At 38.0% G+C, this 6,194-nt stretch overlaps 1 protein-coding gene across 2 annotated transcripts in view; it reads right to left on the reverse strand.

Annotated features, from left to right (window-relative positions):
* Nucleotides 1–6,194, reverse strand: part of LOC120523823 (spermatogenesis-associated protein 13-like) — a 208,400-nt gene that overhangs the window by 201,834 nt on the left and 372 nt on the right. The gene's annotated exons all lie outside the window — the stretch shown is intronic.

The raw sequence follows: 6,194 nt of genomic DNA on the forward strand, positions 1-6,194 counted from the left end.
TGAGTGTCATATGAAAGCTTATTAGGGTACAGAGAAAAAAAAAGGCACGCAGTGGGGAAAAAGCACGAAATGTCAACTTTAATCTCAAAATTTCCAGTTTAATCACGTAGTTTATTTTGCCATTAAAGTAGAACATCATAAACTTAATCTTAAAATCTTTTAATTTGTTAGTTTCTCAAATCTCATCGTAACTAAAGTAGTACATTAAATGCTGTATTTTGTATTTGATTTTCTATGTGCTCTATGTGTGTCAATCACTACGTGCTTCTTAAACCGGCTTTCTCTATCTCCGACAGGAAAAAGAATCCATTACATTCATGATATTAAAGCTCTCTGAATAACTAAAATACTGAGATGTATACGTGATATTATTTTCATGATGATAGGAGTTAAAGCATGTTATTAAACATGGGAACACGGTGGTGCAGTGATTGTGCGCGACCTTCAATAAAATAATTTATTGCAGCAATACTGTCTCTTTCAAACGTACTAACCTCAAATTCCTGTGCTTCCTTTTCTTTCTCCAAATACCCAATCGCCACACAATCAGCTCTGTAACAGACATTAAGCCATCTGTAAGCTCATAAAGCCGATTCTTCAAAACTTTTAAGGAACATTGAAATATCTTCGTAGTACTGTACATGTTTAATTATTCTATCCTTCACGCCAGTCCCAGTGAAGCATACAGTGCGAGGCTGGAACAATCCGTGAACGGAGCGGCAGATCCTTGCTAGTGTAGCGACACCGTGTCCTTTAATTATTAACAATATAGATTATTTAAATAAAGTTAAAGTTTTATCTGTATAATATAATAAACATATTTTGCTGCATTTCATCTTAAAAATGATATCATCATCACATGTAAATACGTGCTTTATAAAGTGGCTCAGGCTGTGCAATATTATAACTGTATCACAAGTTTACAGTGAGGTAATTGTACTTATAAGTACAAACAGTTCTACAAGGAGCAGTTGCTGGAGTGATTGATTGCGTTTAGAGCTCTTAGGATGAAACTGTTTCTGAGCCGCGAGGTCTGTACAGTAAAGGTTTTGAAGCATTTGCCGTGTGAGAAGCAGTTCAAATAGGAAGCATGGCTGAGGCAGAGTGTGCTTGATGCTGTATACCGATAATTCTCTTTCCAATCAGCTGCTCCGAGTGGTGCAGTGAGAGTAATATGGAAAAAGATGATCTGCTGTGGCAACACCTAACAGGAGCAGCTGAAAGAAGAAGAAGAAGAATGTGCAGTGTGAGTAACAATGCTAAACCAGCTATTGTATTTGTAATAGTTTGACCATTCTGTGGACCATTATATTGTTACAGGTTAATTACAATCAGATGCATTAAACTAATAAACAATATGCGGTTAATTTCAGTGTATTTATAAAGCCACGTCAGGGATGTGGATCTGAAAAAGAAAGATAAACCACACAGGAACAGTAGCATTGCTTTGAAGCTGGGTGCTGCCAGTCTGCCAAACTGAGCGGAGAACTTGCGTACCACAGGGTATGAGGTACTGTGGAAATGTGCGTGGCTTTACGCCAAGTTTAGGTTTTATACATCGCAATTTGAACGTGGAAACATTTGTAAGCAACATTTCTGTACGTACACACCATTTATACATGAGGCCCCAGGGGAGGTGTGCTTTACAGCACTACATCCAATGCTTGGCATTGGACTTGGTCATTGGCCAAGGAAACTCATTCTATGAAGCTCCAACCATACAGTTTTTGTTCTTACATTAATGCCAGTGAAAGCTTGGAAACTCTTCAGCTATGTAATCAGCAAAACGTTGATGACTTTTACGCACTATGCACCTTAGCAGGTATTGACCCCGCTCTTTGACTTTACGTGGTCTTCTGCTTTGTGGCTAGGTTGCTGTCATTCCTAAACACTTCTATTTTCCAAAAATACCACTTACAATTGACTGTGAAATATCCAGCAGGGATGAAATTTCACAAATCATGTTATTGCAAAGGTGGCATCCTATCATCAATGAGCTCTTCAGAACGATTTTGTTTCACAAATGTTTGTAAATGGAGACTGCATGGCTAGGTGCTTGATTTTATACACTTGTGGCAAAGGGTTTGATTGAAATACCTGAATTCAATAATTAAGAGGAGTGTTCCAATACTTTTTATCATAAAGTGTCTTTTCTTCCTCATTTTCAATACAAATCTGATTACAAAAACAAACAACAACAATAAAATACAGGCATATGATGACGTGTCTTGGATCCTCAAGATAGTTATTATCTCTTATCACAAACTGCCTCTATCATAAACTAAATGAAAATCTGTCTGTTCCAGTCAGCAGCCTTCTTTAACTCTATGAAACAAACAGTTGTGCATACTTGGAAACCTATAGTTGTCATGTTTTTTTCTTTACAAACATTTTTTTCTTACATTTTATACTGTTTTCTGCTTCAAGGTGTTTTTATTAATCATTTGATTTATAAAATGATACAACAAATTGCAAGATAAACACAGCAGTAGGCTAAATCATTGGCGGCTTTATGATCTGATATTACTTCCCTATTGAAAGCAAACAAATTACAAGTTCAGCAGTCTACATGATCTTCTCCTCACAGAGCTCACCCCAATATTATTGAAAATGTTAATGCATGTGTCCATTTTCTACACTTCTTATGGTCTATTACAGGTTTGTGGAGAACTGAAGCTTATTCTGGCAGCAACAACTGGGAACATGACCCCGTATTAACATATGAGTGTTGGTGTGTATACTCTACCGTTTGCTGCTGAACCACCCTGATACAGCTTCTGAATTATACCTGTTACTCCTAGAGTCATCTCCACCTTTCTAACACCCTGTTAAAAAATCAATACTAGAAAATAGATGGATACTGTGACACATTATATAACTTTTCCAGTGCTTTTCAGCCATAAACTTCACTTATATAATCTCTCTAGGACTTTAAATGATCTTATTTAAGCATACAGCACATTATACAATTTCCAGTCAGAGGGATGTCAAACTTAATGACTGCCTTTGCTGATCTCATTGCCCGAGTATGTCTATTTACATGACTATAATTCACTAGGGACATTTACAGCACAGTTTTACATCCTAAACTAATGCAAGTTCACCCCATTTTTCTGACAGCCAATAATCAGCTTCCTGAAAGTTCCAGTGCTTGTGAAAAGTGTTTATACATACAGCAAGTTCCACCACAATTTATGTCTTGTTTCCAAGAATGACACATCAGACAGGCTAGCCTCTCCTCTGTTTGCAAGGTCCAAAACACCCATGTTCCTCATTGGTGCATTAATATATATCCATTGTACTTCCAGCTATGTGTTCATTGATTGTCAGCTCACATACACACAGAGCCGGTCTCTATGACTTGATACACAATCAAACCTGTTTGATTTAGTTGGGCGAGTCACAGGCTAGTTGGAATGAGTTGCTGAGTATGTCACACTGAGCACTGGTAGCAATATCGGGCAATGTTATTTTAAAAAATAACTTAGTTATATTACACATTGCTTACAAAAAAGTAACTAAATATGTATTATAGTTGCATATTACAGAATGTAATGTGTTAAGAGTGTGTTACTTTTGCATTACTCTTTCTTCATTTGTATGAAAAACTGTATACTTCAATGGACAGCATTTTTTGTAAACCCTAAACCCATGAACCTCCATGAAACGGAACAGAAGCACAACCAAATTTGATCATTTTCTTGGGTTTTTTAAACAAGGCAGATCCCCTGGGTCTGAACCTGAGGGAACACACTCAACAGGTAGCAGAATCCTATATGAGGTGGCAGAAACACGTGGAAAACCCAGGTATAAAAAGCATACAATGGAGGTGGGGCGCGCACACACAGCACTTACAGGAGCACATCGATCGCTATCCCAGCTGCCAAAGCCCATTGGCTTCTTGCCTTACACTTGACTGTATGCTATGCACATACTTAACCTCTTCCTCACTAGCTGTCACCAGACGACCAGAGCACCCACATGTACGTCTCCGACTCTTTGCGAAAAAGGGCAATACTTCTAAGAAATAGCAGAGTTATGTTAGTCACTTTTTTTGAAGGTTGGTATAATAGTCTATAGTAATGCAGCAAATCATATTTTTAAGTAATGTGGGTATTTTTACTTAAAGAAAATAATAATTAAGTTATGTTACTCATTACTTTAAAGTAATCTGACTACGAAACACGTGTTATTTTTAACGTGTTACCCCCAACACTGACTGGCAGTCACAGGAGCTGTGCCACAACTGCCCCTGACTCACTAAGTTTAAGTTAATGACTGAAAATCACTGGAAAATTAGAATCAGATTTATTGGCCAAGTATACAAGGAATTTGTCTCTGGTTTTGGAGACTCTCCAAGTATAAGTTACATAATCGACATACACACAGCTATTAATCACGCACCTTAGACAAAAATTTGGACATTAGCATCACTAGACTTTGCGCCCTAGGAACCAAGTTACCTGAATTATTCTATAACATTTCTGTAATTATTTACCACACTGATGCTGATCTTTCTGATCATAAAATTGATAATTACAACAGCAATTGACAAGAAAAAAATCATAATTAACTGCAGAATTACAGTATTTGAGAGTTCCTCTAGAGTGCTTCTTTCTCTTGCATGATTTGTCTCAAAAACTAATCTGCACATCGTCATCTCAAAACAGGCTTAAGCTTTAAGTTTGGTGGTTTTCTGTCCAGCCATTTTAGCTCTAGGCCACTCTCAAGAACCTGTGACACACAGACAAACAGACACACACACAAAGAGATACAAACCCATCATCGATAAATCAGTGTTATCGGTACCAGGGGACCCTAAAACGATGAGATCCATGGAAAACTGGAGATTTAAATTTTTGACGAATCTAAAGCATTCGCTCCTCCCCCTTAGATGATATGTTATGGTGAGGGAAGGCACAAAACCCTGGAGGGCCTGGGGGTTTCCAGCCTGATTATGAAAAGTTGTGCAATGTGATATTGCATTAAATGCAAAACACTACACATTAAGAAAAGGACCTTCAACTGTAAAATACAAGATGAGAAACACTCTCTTAGAGGAAGCAGCCTCTGACAAGGATTCATGTTGTTAATGCAGAAACAACATTCTCACTGTATAGACAAAGCACAGATGCAAATAAATCTCTTAGGTTATATTGTAAAAACTGCCTAATATAAACCACAGGATGTTATACTCAGACTGTGTAACATACTAGTGAGACCGCATCTGTAGAACTGTGTGCAGATCTTCTCACCTCACCACAAACAGACATAGGAGCACTTGAAGCTGTACAGAGGATAGCAGTCCGGTACATCTCAGGACTAAAGGGCATGTCCTGCTCTGACAGGCTCTGGGGAGGTAAACCTCTTTAGTTTGTACATGAACAGGATGCACAGGTATCTAATCAATGTCTTCTAAATTCAAAAAGGCATCAATAAAGTTGACCCAACAATATTTGTTTGATTAAGTAAAAAAGTTAATCGACGACTGCAGCCACGAAGCAGGACTTTGAAAAAAATGTAGTGGGAATCTGGACCAAACTACCAAATCATGTAACTGAAGCAGAAACCCTGACAACTTTTAAAAAGTATCTGAAAGAGATATTACGACAATGTAAACAATAAAAAAAGTCTGAATGGCCTCCTCTTATTTGCCAAACGAGTTTTTCACACTTGAAGTCAGCCTTTAAGTTGTATTGAATCGGTGTTAAAACTCAAGTGACAGCATACTGTGCTCAACAAAGAAAATCTAATTAATATTCTTGTATCGAGTAGTATTGTTTACAGCAATGCATTATGATCGCGCACAGAATGCTACTGCAATGACAACAAAGAACGTTAAGTTAATTCACAAGTTACCAATACTCGGAAACATATTGCCACAAAAAGACTAATATTTCGGGTACCGTAGGCTTTGACTATTTATGAAAAATCAGCGCAGGGAACTACACTCAACGCTTGCTCAACCTGCTCTTCTGCGCCAAGAATATTGATAATAAGGAAGCGGCTGGCACTCAAAACACCCTGCGGGGGAGCTACTGTTTCTCCGACCACTGTGCCATTTTTTTATTCCCGTCTATAGAACTGAGGATCATGCAACCAAAGCACGACTTTGGTTAACCCTCTTGAACGATCGGTGAACATTACGTAGCTCGCTTTTCCCGTATCCAGAGCACCAGGCTCACACCGCAGCC

This window comes from Polypterus senegalus, chromosome 2 (genome assembly GCF_016835505.1).
Source record: "Polypterus senegalus isolate Bchr_013 chromosome 2, ASM1683550v1, whole genome shotgun sequence".
Classification (NCBI taxonomy): domain Eukaryota; kingdom Metazoa; phylum Chordata; class Cladistia; order Polypteriformes; family Polypteridae; genus Polypterus; species Polypterus senegalus.